Here is a 17,868-nt window from a genome sequence, read left to right on the forward strand (position 1 = left end):
GTATGAAAAAGGATGTTAGACATGTTGTATCAGCCTGTTTAACATGTCAAAAGGCGAAGGTGGAGCATCAGAGACCCGATAGAATTCTACAGCCGTTGGACATACCAATGTGGAAGTGGGATAGCATTGCTATGGAATTTCTGATCCATTTGCCACAGACTTTTAGGGGACATGATATGATTTGGGTTATTATGAACCGCTTGACCAAGAGTGCCCATTTCTTGGCAATGAACCTAAGGATGTCTATGGCCAAGTTGGCCCAACTATACATTAAGGAGATTGTGAGGTTGCATGGGGTGTCATCGAGCATAGTTTCAGACAGAGATCCAAGGTTCACTTCTCAATTTTGGCAGACTTTGTAGAGTGCTTTGGGTAGTAAGCTAACCATGAGTTTAGCATACCATCCCCAGACCGATGGCCAGTCAGAAAGAACTATCCAATCACTTGAAGACTTGTTGAGAACATGTATACTGGATCACTTGGGTGTGTGGGATGAAGTCTTACCTCTGATAGAGTTCACCTACAACAATAGTTTTCATGCGAGCATTGGCATGGCGCCATATGACGCTCTATATAGTAGGAAGTGTATGACCCCTCTATGTTGGTACCAGGATGGGGAAGCACTGCTTGTTGGGCCAAAGTTGTTGGAGCAGACTACTGAGAAAGTGAGAATGGTAAGGGATAGGATGCATGTTTCTCAGAATAGGTAGAAGGCGTATACAGACTGCAGGAGGAGACCTTTGGAATTTGCGGCTAGAGATCATGTATTCTTGAGGGTGAGCCGAATCACTGGTGTGGGAAGGGCTCTCCGCTCAAGGAAGCTTTCTCCTAAGTTCCTTGCCCTTACCAGATCTCGAGGAGGATTGGGCCGGTGGCTTATGAGTTGCTTTGCCTCGCCAATGGGCAAATCTCCATCTGGTGTTTCACGTGTCGTAGTTGAGGAAGTATGTATTTGATCCGTCTCATGTGTTGGAAGCTGAGGATGTACATATTAGAGAGGATCTCACTATGGAAGTACCACCAGTTGCTTTGGAGGATAGTCGAGTTGAGCAAAGTCGGGGAAAACCAGTCAGTCTTGTCAAAGTCATCTAGGACCGGAGGACAGGTGACTCTACATTGAAGTTAGAGGAGGATATGAGGAAGTCACATCCGCATTTGTTTTCCATGTAATTCTTCATTTTCAAGGTCGGAAATTTTTGTTGTTGGGGAGAATGTAAGGCCCACTTTGTTCTTTTTTTTTCTGCCCTCATTTTAAAGGCTCATCCAAAGCAGGTGCACCTAAAGGCTGGCCCATAGGGTGCCAAGGCCCCTAAAGTAGTCTAACCCCTCCTCTCAACTCTCACTTGCCAAAAACAGTACTTTACTCCTCTCCTTGTTCCCCACAAAAGCTCTACTAGGGTTTGGACCTCTTCCTTCTTCTAGTTCGCTCAACTCCGTTATTTTCTGGTCACGTAAGTTGATTCGCCCCCGTACCTTCTTTCTTTCCAACTCTATTGTCGTGAGTCTAACTAGGATTCACCTTGGTAACCCATTTTGAATTTGTTCCACTATTTTCCAGCTCTCGAAGCTATTCCTTGAGCTACTATGCTCCATAGTTTGGGTGTCGAAGTTCTTGGCTAGCATTTTCCAGGTAAGGGAAGTTAGGGTTTTCGTACGTTTGTCGTATGTGGTAGTTTTGCTTTTGTTGTGTGATTTATATACTTGAATAAAGCTTGGGTTCAGATAAGAATGAACTGAATATTGTTTTGGTTTGGTGTGCTGCCATATGTGCATGAAACAAGGGACGAGAAATGTTATTTTTGCCCAAGCAAGCTTGTCTCGCCTAGGCGAGAGTAGTAGAAGCTTGCCTAGGAGTTTTTCTCGAGTACTCGCTCAGGCGAGAGAATTGACTTTTAGTGAAAGACCATCTCGCTCAAGCAAGATGGTCTCGCCTAAGCGAGTGTTCGCAAAACCTCTTAGGGCCTTTATCGCGATCTCGTCTAAGCGAGAGCTTGCAACTTGAGCGAGAGCACTCCTCTCGCCTGAGCGAGGGCTCCTGCCTTGAGCGAGACTCGCTGCAGGCCACACCGTTTTCACCCCTGATTAATATTAATTGTATGATTGGCTGGTTTGCTCTATTTAAAGTATGAGGCATGCGAATATGTATGACATTTCTGATGTTATGAATTGGAATTAATAAGTTTGACATGATATTGGCATGTGACATGTATAGTATGGTTGGTTATAAAAGTGACATGGAATTGGTATGAACAATACGGTTGCATTGGTTGATGGAACGTGATGTTGGTTTGGTTAGGACGTAATCCCACGATAGTTTCGTGGTGGTGCCTTATTGGTCAGGGTGTAATTCCATGAACCTCTAGGTGAGATTCATGGTGGTGCCTCATTTGGTCAAGACGAAATTCCATGACTCCTGTTAGTTGGAGTTGATGGTGGTGCCTCATTTATATAATTTAGTAAGGATTCAAGGTAAGGATTACATCCTGACACTCTAACGAGTCAGTTAGTCTCACATAGAGCGACTGACTCAAGTGGTGAGAGTAGCAGGAGGCCTAAAACACTTTAACGGCTAACCTTGTGTGTGGAGGTTGAAAGACTATAACAATTGGCTCGGTAGAGCAGCTCGGTAGAGCAGTAAAGGCCACCACTGTGAGATCCAGGAAATTCATAAAAATTAATGATTACTAGAGTATAAGAAATGAGGGGTTGAGACTACCATAAGAGAGTTCTTTGATAAATCCTAGACAAGAAACAATGTTAACCTAAGTGGTTTAGAGCACTTGATTATGTTGAGGGGACTTGGGTTCAAGTCCTGAGTATGTCATTAGTATATTTATTTAATTCTGTTTTATTTTGCAATTATATCGTGAACGTGAAAGCATGATTTAGGTTCATACGAATGTGTGAATTAACAGGAATCATGTGATAGTTTGTTGGTGTGCATGTGTTTGATGGGTAGGAAGGATATGGGTTCGAATCTCGGCTAGAGTGAATATTATCCTTATGTTTTACTATTTTGCCAAGTGGTTAAATGATCTAGAAACTGTAGAAATTCTCTGGAAATCAAAAAGGTAGTTGTTTAGGTGTAGTAATGGCTATTAAACTTTAAATTTAAATTAATTTCCTTTTTATAATTTTTATTTATTTTGGGCTGAATTGGTGAGAGGGGGAGGAGTGAGTGAGAAAACAAAGAGTCATATTGTGTGGCTAGGGAGTTCTGAGAAATTGCAATCTAGAGAGGGAATTAGAGTGGAGGCAAGGAGGGGAGCTTTGGAAAACAAGGAAGAATTCATTTGGAATTGTTGAAGCTAAAACACCAGGTAAGGGGAGCTTAATCTAGTCTATCTTTTGTTACTACTGATGTTTGTTGTAGGAAATATATAAAATGAGAAGAGTGTTGTTTGCGATTTGCTGTTTGTTTTCTCTATGTCGTGATTCCAGTTTTGATGTTGTACACCACTATTCTCGTATGCTTTGCGTGAAGAAAATATTAATGTGTTGTATGCAGATTGTGTTGTTTTGGGGTAGTCTTTTTGGACTCACTCGCGTGTAGTGAGAAGGTTTATGAAACGGTGGAGGACCATGAGTTTGGTTCCTGGGAAAGTGAATTGATTCTTGGGTTCTACGGGCAAGCTCTTTTGGGGTTGTAAATTGTGGTTATATTTGTCTTATTCTTGCTGCGTCAAGAACCCAAACTGCAGGTTGTTCATTCTGCATCAGTAGAATGTTGGTGCGATTTCATTGTCACTAATTAGTGAAACAGTTTTCTAAGAGGAGAAATTTCTTAAGTGGCGTTGGCCCTTGCCCTCCTTTTTTGCACTGCTGCAGTTTCGTAAATTAGTCGTGGTATTATGCAGCACATGTTCACTTTGCTTTCTCATTATTTGTTGGGTGCAGGCCATGAAAAGTGGTATTTTTCTTCCTTAAGTGGTGCGTTTTGGAAGAAAGTGAGGGGCATCGAACTTAGGTTCTTCGTTCGTTATTATTTATGTTTTGTGAATTGATGTGAGAACATGCATGACCAAGTTGATGATTACGTTTGGCAGCTTTGTTTATTTTTGTCATATGTGTTTCGGGAAAGAGAAAGTATCCACCTATTTGCATACATTCAATCATTCATTATATTTCTCTTTAAGCTTCTGGTGGTGTGGTTTTTACATGATGCATGACATTGTTTCTCTAGCCATGGACCCCACTTCTTATTAGAAAATTGTTTTCTTAGCCGCGGGTCCTATTCCTTTTAAAGGTAGCATTTCTTCCTTTACACAAACCACGTTACGTGATTTTGGATGCCACCATTCCTTCCTTTGGTTTCTTTTTTTTTGTTTGTTTGGAGTGATTTCAAGAATGGGTTGTTAGTTTTATAATAATAGTTGGGTTCTTTTGGATTATTAAGTGAAAAAAAAAACAATGAAAGGTGGTGATATTATGTAAAAGGTTAAAGTTAAGTAATTAAAATTTGTTACAGAGGGTATATATTTAATGTTATATTATTATCTCAAAAATATACAATTTAGGTGACTAATATAAAAGTGTGGTTTTGATATTTAGGATTAATGTTTAGAAAATTTATTATGTGGTTGCATAGGAAAAGTTATTGATGCGTGTTTTATTATGCATTGAGTACATGTAGTTGGGTATATATTTAAGTTGTTTTTCTTATGTTGTTCTTGACAATGGAACAATTAACATATTTAATAGATGTATATATACAAGAAAAGTAAAATAATATAATTGGTAGTCAAGAGTGTTACCTTTTGATAAGAAATGAAATTCACTTCATTTGGATAATTGAATATACATTAAATTAAATTAAGATGCCGACGCTAGTCACAACTAATGGGTTGGAAGTGTCCGGTGCTTGGCGACGCTTATATAGCGCCAAACAATAGTGTAGGGGTAGGGGTCCATTGCAGATGGATTCGCATGGATGGGCTTGATGGCTTGGTCAGGGATATGCTGGATTAGTTACGAACGGGGAGGTTCGTAACGAAGATTGGAGATGCGTGATTGATGCGGGCGGGTAGGTCCGTATCTGTTGTACTCTTGTGTGGGGATACGAGCGGGGAGGTTCGTATGTTCCGTGCTCACACTTGAGGCTGCTATGAGCGGGGAGGTTCATAGTAGGTGTTCACGCATGTTGGACTACGAGCGGGCAGGTTCGTAGAGTTGGACTACAGGCGGGGAGGTCCGTAGAGTTGGACCACGAGTGGGTAGGTTCGTGGGAGCATGATAATCCCTAATGACCAAGGTTATGAATGGATCTTTCTCATATAGGTTATGAGATTGGGGTATAATGTTATAAAAAGGTCAATAAACTAAAATTGACTAAGTTAGATTGGGTGAGGGTCAATTCTTATTATCTTATTATTTGTATAGTTTTTTTTCTCAGCTCACCCTTGCTTGTTTGTGTGTTTGTGTTTGGCGATGATCACGTGACTTGTTACGTGGGAGCAGACGTGAATTCAGGTGATCATGTTGATGCTTAGCAACAGAGCGGGGCTACCGATGAGGGATTTTCTTTATGCTATGTTTTCCTACCTTTTGTAATAGACATTATGATGTTTTATCCATTATGATGTTTGAAATTTCCCGCGCTTGGGAATTTATTGAAATGTCTGATTTTCTTAAAGTATATTTTGTGAAAAATCAGTTTTATTTAGTAATATCCATCTGGGGTGTTATAACCACAAGTGCAAGCATCCGCTGAATCTGACTAATTATATGTATCCGGATGAGTCATGTCTTGAGTCTTAGTGTATCGTTTGCAAGTCATAACATGATTGGTTGACATATGCATTTTGGATCATGTTATTGTAAGTAATTGTATGATAAATCACTTTCTACTCTAGCTTACCCTTTTGCCTGTTTGATTGTTATGTGTGTGGGTTTCTCCTTTTGCGATGATCATCAATTCATTGGTGTGAGTAGATGCGAGAACTCCTCGTGGCCAATAGGAATATGGTGATTCCGCTGTGTAGCCTGTCTGGTTTGGATTTCGTTTAATTGGGCTTTCTCTTAGGGCTATGACCCATGTATTGACTTGTCTTTTGGTATTAATTTGATTATTGTTGAAAATTGTACTCTGTCTTGTATTGGCATTGTGGTGTGCCTCAGGATTCCATTTTAAATACCTTGGATATCTTTAAGGAGTGATTTTATACTCCATATCTTGGCTCTTTATATTATTCTATGTAATATTCCATTAGCTATATTAGTATTTAAATGTGGTGTTACATTTATGGTATCAAAGCGGTCATTCCTTAGAGTGTATGGACTTGGGGGTCCGCTTAGCTTTCGTTGTGTCTTTCTAAGTGTCTTTAGTTAAGTTCTTGTCTCATCAAGTCTGACTAATGGTTTTCCTATGTGCCAGTGATTATGGCACCCCGCGTAGAACTCCTCAATCATCTCATAGCGACGTACCAGACATCGCCAAGGCAATAGAATATAAATTAAAATTTTTAGAAGAACTGCAAATATTATTATCAGTGTAGAATTGACACTATAATAACTAATTATTCATGTGTATGTACATTTTTTTATTATATATTTGGGTATGAATTTGTGTGTGTTAAATTAAAAATTTGACATAATAATTCATCAATGATGTATACTAAAAAGTTATTTATTTTTGTGTTAAATGGTAAATTTGACATAATATTTATGAATTTGCGCATATTCTTTTCAAGTAAATAATTTTCTTTTATTTTTGCATTAAAAAAATTAATATATTTTTCTTGTATATTTTAGAAATTAGAATATACATTAGCAATAATAAAATAAATAAAAAAACAATTAAACATAGATGTAACAAATAAATTACCTAAGATTCAGGTAAAAACTACACATTCATATTTAAATGAAACAATAAACTACATTGAGCAGTAACTACATTGATTATTATTATGAAATTCATATTTTTGTAAATAATGAATTGGTTGAAATGCCAAGGTGTCCCATCAATGCTATATACTAATCACTAAACTAGATGGCAAAGTATTATAGTGTAGACTGCATCCAAAATTAAAAAAGAATGAAGCTAGGTTTATATGTGGGATATGGGCCTCCATTAACCAATCACTTTCACCAATGGTATGATATTTACTTTCAAAGGAGAAACTTGCATACTGGCAGCGAGAAAAAGGACAAAAAGGAAGAAAATAAAGGCAAGGCTATACCCAATATATCACGGTGTAGTTATCGGAATTTTTTTTTACAAACCTTACTTTTGAACAACTTTACAAAGTTTTCATAAAAAGAATTAAAATAGATAATTTTTTTTATTTTATTAATCAAAATGAGGTAATAATGTAGTATTTTTTACCTAAGTAATTTGTCAAAGTTTGTAAAAGAAAACTTTATTAAACTATGGTACTTTAAATCCTTAACAAACTAAGATATGTGCGCATTAACTAAACATGATTACTTCAGTCCAAGCTCAAAAAGACATGTATCTGCCAAAAGAAGTACTCACTTGATTCTCGTACTTAGTAATATAATTATAATTTCTTTTGCTTATATATTACAAAAAATTAAAGTAAACATGACGGTTTTAACACGATGGTTTTAAAAGAATGTTATATTTTGCTTTACAATAAGACAATGTCCTAACTACCATATCTTATACAAAATATGACATTTACAAACATCGTTATAGTATTTTTTACTAATATGCGTTCATTTTTCCTCAAGCTCTTCTTTCCCTCTTATTTTTTATTTGAAATTCCCTCCCATTTATTATTTTTTATTAAAACAAAAACATATCAACCCCTGCAAGAAATTAAAAATATAGCTCTCCCTACCCTCATTCTCTTTACCCTAACCTAAAAGAAACATTTTCCAGATTGAAGCCACAAGACCTCGCACCTTGCCGTCTCGATTGAAGCCACCACAACACCTCGTTGTCTCGATTGAAGCCACCACAACACCTCATCGTTAGCCAACCGTTGAGACTATCGGAGCAATAATCGGCGGATATCTCACTTCTCCATCGTGCCAGCTCGCGAAATCAAAACAGTCGTGCGTTGTCCATTCAAATCATCTTCCTCACGATGCAGTTCGGAGTTCTACTGTCGACCTTGAGACTTCGCCAACACATTTGCATCTCTACTATTCTCACTCTTCTTACATTAGGTGGTTTCATTTTGTCAAAAAGTAAGTTAATTACACAAACTCTTCAGTGGAAAATTGAAGCATTTATATCATAATAGGAAAACCTAATTTATTGCTTATGCATTTCATTGCCAATGAAACAGGGGATATCAAAAGCTTGTGGATTTGGGGTTTCTGGATTTCACCTTTAATATATGGGCAAAATGCTTTCATAATCAATGAATTTATCAGAAACAACTAACACTACGTAATTTATTGAACTAACAACTTTACAATATGTATACAATTGTTAAGAAAGACATGATTCTAAGTTCTTTTCTCTCTAATTACAGGCTACCTACAATTTAGGAGTTGCGAAGTTGCGAATTTGACTCTCGTGCATTCTTCACAGAATTGGTTGTTTGGTTTTTCACACCAATACAGTATAATTCTTGTATCAAAAATCACATCACAAATAAGTACCAAGATAATTAGTTTCCAAAGCCTGAGCATTTTCGAATGCATATTTCCAAAGACTGGACATAACTTACTTGTGGTTGAGTGATAACGCTGTCGTTGACGCGATCAAATTAATACTACTAAACTATAGCAACTTCAGTATTGCTAAGATAGTAGTCAAGAAAATAGAAAGGGTAAAGTAACCCTAAGTCGTCTCCCAACGAACACGGAATTGATTTTTAACAAATTAGTTCTTATAAAACTATACAAATGAGTTAGTCAAATAAAATAAAAAATATAGGGGATTAATATAAACAAAGATAGAAATAAAGTTTAAAAGATAAAAAGAAATAAAAACAATAGTAAAGAAAATAGATTGATTCCATTGCTTTTTCAAAATAGATTCATCATCGGTTATCTAAAGATTATTGCTCAGTTAATTATTGTTGTAGATTTACAAATTAATCAATGTAAAGTCTCAATGAATTTGTTGGCGTTCTCACTTTTAACCAAAGTATAGTCTCAATTAAAAGTGAGAACTTTTAGATTATCCACAGTAAATTCAACCAAAGTACAGTCTCAATCAAATTTTACTATGCCTAATCATGTCTATTCTTTTATCTCCTCACCAAATAAAAAGCTTAATTAATCAAAGTAAAGTCTCAATTAATTTTCGTTAGAGTAAATACCTTTAATCAAAGTAAAGTCTCAATTATTGGTAAAAACTCATTTAATCATATGAAAGTTTCTAAATAAAATCAAAGTAAAGTCTCAATTAAATTTAAAAACCCTTGACTCGTATGATCAATATGCATATAGATTTAAAATCATTACTTTTTATGTGATTCAAAGATAAAAGACATAGATAAATTAAAACCTCAACAATAATAAAAAGAACAAAGAAATTAATTCATTCTAACCTCAAAATCCATAATGAAATTACAATGGAATCAACCCAAGAAGTTTAGCAATCCATGAAATACAAAAGAAGAATAGAGAGAAGAAAAGAGAGAGAAAGAAATTAGGCCCCCCTAAGGGTTCCTAAATTCCGACGTGCCGAGCTTGTTTTCTGCTTCTCCCTTGGTCTCTTTATATAGGAATTGGACTGGACTTTTCTGTTGCTAAAATCTCTCAAATATCTTTTAAAATAAAGATAAATATAAATATTTAAAAATATTTAGAGAGATATACACTATTTGACAAATATAGTTGGTTGATAATATCAATATCTAATATAATTAAATTAATTAATTACTTAAAGATATATGATAAATTATCACCAATTAATATTTGAATTAATTTTCCAAATCAACCCTTTGCAATCTCCTCAAATTATCTTCTAAATAATCCAATATCTTCAAGATATATTTGTTTGTTGTGGATCTAAAAAGATTCCAGAAGATCTTGTCATATTTAAAAAGATTTGGTAGTTAATATCTTTTAATATTTTGATATAATTAAATAAGATAATTATTTAAAAATATCAAATAAAATATCTAAAGATATATTTTTCCCAAATTATCTTCTATCATAAAGATAAAGAAAATCGCAAGGTCCAATTTTTTTGTTCCTCTCTTCTTGGTTTAGCCAAACTTCTTCACTTTTTCAAGTTTTTCTTGCCGTCTTCATGCAATGCTTGGCTTGAATTTTTGTGCTTTTGATAATTTCTTATTCTTGGATTTATCTTTAAGGTGTCATGAAGCTTTAATCAATATATTTCCACACCTCTAAATGAGCTTAAAACTTAACTTCAGCTGCATCAACAAACTTTAAAATATCCAAAAATAATTTATGCAGCTAAAAATCACTTTTTAAGACATTTTTATCACACAAGCTCAAACAACCTAATTATCAGAATTATCAATTAAATCACTCTTTAGGCACACAAATTCAATTAAATACCCAGAATTAAACATTAAATGAGGGCAAAAATACGTACTCATCAGGGAGTTAATTCATCAGGGATCTTTCCTTCCTTCATTATCATGTAGGCTTTTAGTGCACGCAAGGTGGTTTGAATTTGGGATTCTAAATTAATGTACTTCTATTGCCACTGATCAGAAGATGTTGATGATGTGGCAGCACTAGATGAAGCAATGCTTATATCCGAAAGTCAAAATCTTGTATTTCTAAATGAGTTAGTAGGAGCTGCTCCTAACACTCTACCAACAACATCATTAGGGGAAACCTCTGATTCATCATTAGTGCTTTGAGTCAAACCCACTTCAATTTGTTCTTATAGGCATACAACAATATGTAGTGAAAACTCTAAACATTGGAGGAAAATGCACGAAGATATCATATTATGGTACAACTAACAGATATAGCCTTTGTCGCATCATTCACAAATGATCCATCCTTTCTTTTATAAGTATCAATGTATAACTTTCCCCGACTAGGCAGCTGTCCAATTTCCAAAAACTAAATAAAAAGAGAAGTTAAGTTAAATAGTAAAAATTAAAAAATAGTAAAGTGCCATGTTAACTAATATCATTACCATCTCATGTCTTCTTCTTGACATAGGTTTAGAACCACCGGTATGAGGAATTACTTGCTTTTACGATTTTCTCTATTTTTTTTACAAATCTCCTATGAACAAAAAAATTGTAAGTTCGCACAACAATAAAAAAATATCTACACAAACAATTCACACCATTCAAAATAATGTAACTTGTACCAATGTTTCCGGTTTTAGACGATAAGTAACAAAATGAGCCCATTGAGTTCTGTCTATACCATTTGGCACATTACTTATGATTTCCTTTTTGCTTTTCGTTGGATCATAGAACTCATTGCATAAGTTCTGCCTATGTGCAACCCACTTCCTACCAAGAGTTAGTTTGCAATACCGTTGTGCACTAGCTTCACCAATCTTAAAACAAAATCGAGGCTTTTGAAAAAAGAAGACATAGTTAGTGAGTAAAGATTTGAGTAAATGTAACATTTACAAAAGATATAAGGTCATACATGCATAAAGATATACCTGTAATATTTCCTTAAAGCATTCCAAGAAGTAAGTGTCAGGCATGCCTATTTTCCCAGACCATCTTTCAAAATTAATTGGAAACAAATTACAATCAATTGCCAATGTACCACAATATCCTGCAAGCACGCCTTGTCCTTCACCAATTTCCATGCCTAACTCATCAAAGTCCACAATGATACGTTCCCCACGAGTTAAGTTATTTACTTCTCTGACCTTCACCTTAATTTTCTTGATAACTCCTTCTAAGTCTTTAACCATAAAACAACTTACTTAACCATAAGTAAAATTTTTAAAATTATGGTCATTTAAAAATAAATATGACATATACTTATTGCATGAACAGTCCAATATGATGAAGATTCACGTTGAACATGTTTTGTAGATGTTTCAGGTTGCTATGAGTTCTCAGTGGGCAATGAGGAATCTACTGGTGGTGTTGTGCTCATTGAAGTGTGTGATGAGGTTTCATTTGTTGGTGCAGGATTTGTTGATGGTAAATAATTAGTTGGAGGCTGAAGTGATGATTTCTGTGGATTTCGAAAACGCTTCACCTTTGGCATGGCTACATATATTTATGAGAAACCAAAAGTGAATGACAACAATGAAAACTAGATATAAAGAATGCATGGGGATTATCATACAAAACAATGACCATAATTCTTTAATATGTATGGTAGTTCTAAATCAAGTAAATTAGATAGTATTTAGGAAAATCAAATCCAAGGGTGAGACTTACCTGCAGGTTGATCACTTTCAATATGGGGGAGTACAACAGGAAAACCAAGAAAATCCAAGGGTGAGTACCCTCAGACTTATTTACATGCAATGAATTTGTCATTACAAAAGTACACATATAATAGAACCAACTTGTTGCTCATAGTGCAAATACATTAACATAATAACATAGATGGAAATAGAAAAAACAAGAAAATCCAAAATTCTATTATTCATGTCCAACTACAAAATTTTGTTATGGTAAATTTGATTTAAACACATCTCTAATTGTTTGATCTGTATCTCTATTACATTGTTGTTCAACCAAAATTGGAGATTTATTACTTAATAGGTCATATAATAGGTCCACTAAGTAAGGATGAAATATTAGTATTGGAAATTGGAGTTGCCACTTGAAAAAAAAATCATAAAACTTTTGTCTTGTCTTGGGAAATTTTTCTCAATTCTGATTTTTGAACTAGGTGATTCCAATTAAAAATGAATACATATTGGTTTTGTTTATATTTGAATTCCAATGAACTCTAAGTGTTTGTTTATTTGTCACTCCATCTCAACCAAAATTGGTTTTTCTGCCATAAACTATTCAAAAGTTATGTTATTAGCCAGTCAAACCATTAAAACAACCAGAGTGGAATGCTGATTTCAACAAAGACATTTGTTAGAGAAAAATAAAACAACCCCATGTTTTTGTTAAGTGTTTTATCCAACAAAAGCATCAAACATGAAGAAGTTCATGCAAAGGAAGGTGTACATACGAGTATATGCTAAAGTTGCTCAGTACTCCATAGTTAGGAATTTCACCAGAAAAGAAATTGATAGTCAAGTTCCTAAGACAGGGAGGAAAAAATGAATCATAAAGTTATTAATATCATTATGCCAAAGAGGTTTAGGCTACACTAACTTACAAAATTTTCAACTATGAGAGACGGCCAATAAAGCAAGGTATGGCACCTTTCAATAAGTTACTGGATAAATCCTTGTATTTAAATTATGTAGTAAATTCCAGATAAATTAAATGCAACTGAGAATAAAGTGTAGAAGCAAGTTCAAAGAATCATAAAGAAATAGAAAGAAAAGCAAGGAACAAGGAATTACAATATATTCAAATATGAAATAGTTCCAATGTTTGACGGTATGCCTCATTGGAAAAAGTTACCCCTCAAGTACCTTTGAAGACAATCAGATGAGACACATCATCATGGACATAACATAAAAGCACTGCAATTTATAGGAAATTAATAAATATTTCTTTAGGAGTGAACCATTTCACTTACAGTGCTCTTAAATCAGAACAATTGGTAAGTTCATTAGGAATGGTTCCATGCAAGTTGTTATGATGAAGTGCCTTGATTCATTGCAAGCCATCATATGGAATGAGAATGATAAAAGTCTCATGTGTAAGTTTAGCAATGAAGAGAGAAACTTGTTTTCTACTTACAGTCTTTGTAGTCCACTGAGTTTACCAATGAGATAAAATTATGCCAAGTTGCAAGTATGGCAGATTTTTGAAAAACAAAACACAAAGTGTCATACTCAACTGAGAAAGTGGGGAAAAAAGAAACATAATGAAGTGCATGTGATGTTTGCATACATTATGCGAACTCTCTGTTGATCGCCAGGGTGGCAATAGATACCAGTCCATTTACAATGAGCATTTATAGCAGAGAAAAAGGAAGCTAAAAAAGTACCCAAAATGCATTTATTCTCCCCCCACAAAAAGGAAAAAAAACTAAACAAAAAGTATAGAAGAAAATTTGTAGCAGAGAAAAAAAATAAGAGACTCATAGTTCTAACCATCCAGGGTTAGAGCAAGAGAAGAAGGATAGAAAACAAAAGAAACCACTTGTGGAGCCTTCAATACATGCTCTCTGTTGTAGACTTCAGTCGATTCTGACAAGATGAGGTTTATAAACTCTACAAGGACAAATTAGTGAACATCTTAATTATTGAGAAAAGTCAACAAAGAATATGAAGCAGAAAATTCTAGAGAAAATTCTATAATGACATATTATCTAACTGTATATAATGAGGATTTGTTATGCTTTTCTAGAAGCTAATGAAGTGCACGAAACTGTATATAAGTTATAACCTGTGAAGAGAACCAGAGAAGAAAGAGAACTAGAGAAGAAAGAGAACCAGAGAATAAAGAGTACACTTTTTATTATAGGTTCTTTATATATATGTCCTTCCTAACTTGAAATTGACAAAAGGAAGCAACATATAATCACCTTAAGAAAATAACATTAAGAAATTAAACATGAGTCGAGTATACATGCATTGAAAATAACTTTGACTATAAAAAATCATTACCTTTAAGAAAAAATTTATTACTAATTATTTTTTCAACTCATACATTTGAGTCAAGGATATCACCATCTAAATAGTTTGTAGCCAATTGCACATATTCATTGTCATTACTATAATATTTCTCTAGCTCTTGATCTTGGTATGGCTCATTTTCATATACCTCTTTTACTATTTCTCCCATTTCATACAAATCTCTTGGCTTTAAATGCACAACAACAGTCCATCCTTTATTGACCACATCATCTACATAATATACCATCTGTGCTTGAGATGCCAAAATATAAGGTTCATGTTCTTCACGATCTCTAATATGAATTAGTCTATCAAAGTTAACACAATTAAAATTCCATTGATCCTTTTTATATCCTCTTTCTCGTGTAGTATTTGCCGACTTACACTTGAAAAGAACAACATTGAATTGACCATAATAATTAAACTCAATGATATCCTCCAACTTTCCATAATAGGATAAGTCTACTTGCCTTAAGTTCCTGTCAACACTGCTTGATACACAAGTTGTATTAGATGTTAAAAACACACCACTATTTTGTGTTCTCAATCCCTCATCTCGAGTCAATGTTTGAAATTTAAACCCATTGATGTTGTACGCAATAAATCTGTTAGCATTTTCCAATGGACCTCGTGCTAGAAACTTTAAGTCATTAGACATTGTATTTGTTGTTTCTGGATTCATAATCTAAATAAAGAAGTTATGTTAGCCATAATTGAAAGAAAACATAGTAAATAACAGAAAGTGTACTATGTGATAACCCACCCACCTTTGAAACCAATCAACTAACTCTTTAAACACTCTAGTTTCGATCTTAGTGGTTGAAGCTCGCCTTCCCCTTGAACTTCTTTTTATTAGTTGTCTAAATTGACTACATATATAATCAAACAATATGACTAATATAATTTAATTAGTTTAAATACAATCACACACTTAATGTAGATTACTCACTCAACAAATGGTGTGACTATTGCACAATTTAAAACCACATATCGATGGGCTTGTAGTTTTTGCATCTGAGTTAAAGTAAAATTCGAAGAACCTCCTACTGGCTTCCCACCTTGTGGAAAGATAGATAACAAAAAAGGCTCATCCTGTTTTATCACAAACACATCTTGGTCTATTGAACCTTGTCTCTATATCTTCAATGTATCTAGAACAAAAGGTAAGAGACTCTTCAGCTAAGTATCCCTCAGCTATAGAACCTTTGGGTTTCGCCTTGTTTCGTACAAAGGTCTTTAAATGACCTAATTCCCTACAATAATGAGAAATAATTAGAGTAAACAACTTGGATATTTATGATAATGATACCTTAATCTAAAAGCACTAAGCATTACCTTTTTATAGGATACATATATCGATAATGAACTAGACCTCCAAGTTTTGCTTCCTGTACTAGATGATAGTTAAATGAACCATAACTGTGAATAATGATGGTGGGAATAACATCTCTAAGTGGCAAAGTGTTAGCACAATGCGATCTTAAAGCATTTCAAGTTCTTGTGGATTTAAACTTTTACTACAAAGGACTTTAAAAAATGAGCAAAACTCCACCAAGTTTGTAGTGACATGGTTTGGTAACAAATTACGTATTGCCAGCTGTAGTAATTACTCCATAATAATATGGAAAATCGTGACTTTTTAGCCCGAATATTTTTTCTTGCACCTCATCAACACATCTAGAAATGTTACTTGAGTAACCATCTGGTACTATAACATTTTTCAAAGTTTTGAGAAATAACTTTTTGGTATCACGAGTTAATGAAAACAAAGCAAGATGATATCTTCCATTATCATATGGCCAAAGATCCTCTCTTATGCCCATTTCCTTTAAATCTTTCCTAGCATTTACATTGTCTTTGGATTTAGGCTTTTCATTTAACAAAGTATATACCAAATTGTCAAATACTTTTTTTTTCAATATGCATGAAATCTAAATTATGGCGTAACAAATTAGACTCCCAATACGGAAGTTCAAAGAAAATGCTTCTTTTTTTCCATTGTTTAACTTCTTCTCTAGATCTTTTTCCTCTACCATCCAAAATTACTCCTCTCCCAAATGTAACATTAATATTTTCAACTTGCCTAAAAATGTCAGATCCTGATAATTTTAGTGGTGGATTCCTTGTTTCAGTGCTTCCATCAAAGCGAACACGATTCAATCTAAATTTATGATTTCTACTCAAAAAGCGACGATGCCCCATAAAACACAACTTCTTACTATTAGGGAGACGACAAGGTTTTGCATCAAAGTTACAAGTAGGGCAAGCTAAACCTGTGTGTTCCAACCAGATAAAATGACTAGGCCAGGAAAGTCACTAATTTTCCACATAAGAGCTACTCGCATCCTAAAAGTTTCATTCAATGAAGAATCAAAGGTCTCCACACCATCATTTTATAGCTCACGTAACACATCAACAAGGGGTTGTAAGTACACATCAATATTATTTCCTGGCATTTACTTGCCTGGAATGATCATGGATAGGATCAATGAAGTATGCTTTATACATATCCATGGTGGAAGATTGCATGGAATTAAAAACACTGGCCAAATACTATAAGTAGAACTCATAGTACCAAAAAGATTAAAACCATCACTAGCAAGGCCTAAACGAACATTTCGAGGATCAGAACCAAACTCAGGATGCAATAAACTAAATGTTTTCCATGCCTCACTGTCCCTTGGATGCCTTATGAACCCATCCTAGTTCTCTAAAGAATGCCATCTCATCCTTGTCCCTTCAATGGAAAGTAACGCAAAACTTTTGCAGGTTGATTTTTTTCTTCTTTGGGTTCCATCTAGATGTACCGCAACGTTTGCATGTTTGCATGTTTACAAATCTTTTTCATCATCTCTTAAATATAACATACAATCATTTGGACATGCATCTATTTTGGTATAGTTAAGACCAAGTTTGTTGACGGTTTTCTTAGCCTCATAAAAAGAAATAGGCAAGTTTGCTTCATTAAATGCATCTTTTAACAAATCTAGGATCATAGTCATTGCCTTGTCAGTTAATCCACACAAAACCTTGATGTGATATAATTTGATTACAAACTCTAATTTTGTGTACTTGCTCCCGTCACACAATGTTTGATTTCTATCATTGAGAAACTCAATAAACTCATTATGATCCTCCTTTGGCCTTTCATTCAAAACATCATCTACACCCAATGGTTGTGTTTTGCCTAGATTAGTACCTTCTTGCCTATAGTGCCCAAATGCTTCATTGATCATTGTTTCCATTGGATTTTCATAATGAAATGCCTCTTGTATATC

The 17,868-nt window shown here is 34.5% G+C and overlaps 2 pseudogenes across 1 annotated transcript; both read right to left on the minus strand.

The window, feature by feature from the left end:
- Positions 1 to 10,848: 10,848 nt before the first annotated feature.
- LOC114181039 (uncharacterized) lies at positions 10,849 to 11,794 on the minus strand (annotated as a pseudogene). Its single transcript, XR_014994221.1, has 4 exons — positions 11,534 to 11,794; positions 11,228 to 11,440; positions 11,027 to 11,139; positions 10,849 to 10,971 (listed from the first exon to the last, which is right to left on the minus strand). The product of XR_014994221.1 is annotated as an uncharacterized LOC114181039 (transcript).
- Positions 11,795 to 14,618: 2,824 nt separating this feature from the next.
- On the minus strand, positions 14,619 to 16,037 carry LOC146886764 (uncharacterized; annotated as a pseudogene).
- Positions 16,038 to 17,868: the final 1,831 nt, after the last annotated feature.

This window comes from Vigna unguiculata, chromosome 4 (assembly GCF_037176805.1).
Source record: "Vigna unguiculata cultivar grain cowpea cultivar isolate G323 ecotype 2 chromosome 4, ASM3717680v1, whole genome shotgun sequence".
Classification (NCBI taxonomy): Eukaryota; Viridiplantae; Streptophyta; class Magnoliopsida; order Fabales; family Fabaceae; genus Vigna; species Vigna unguiculata.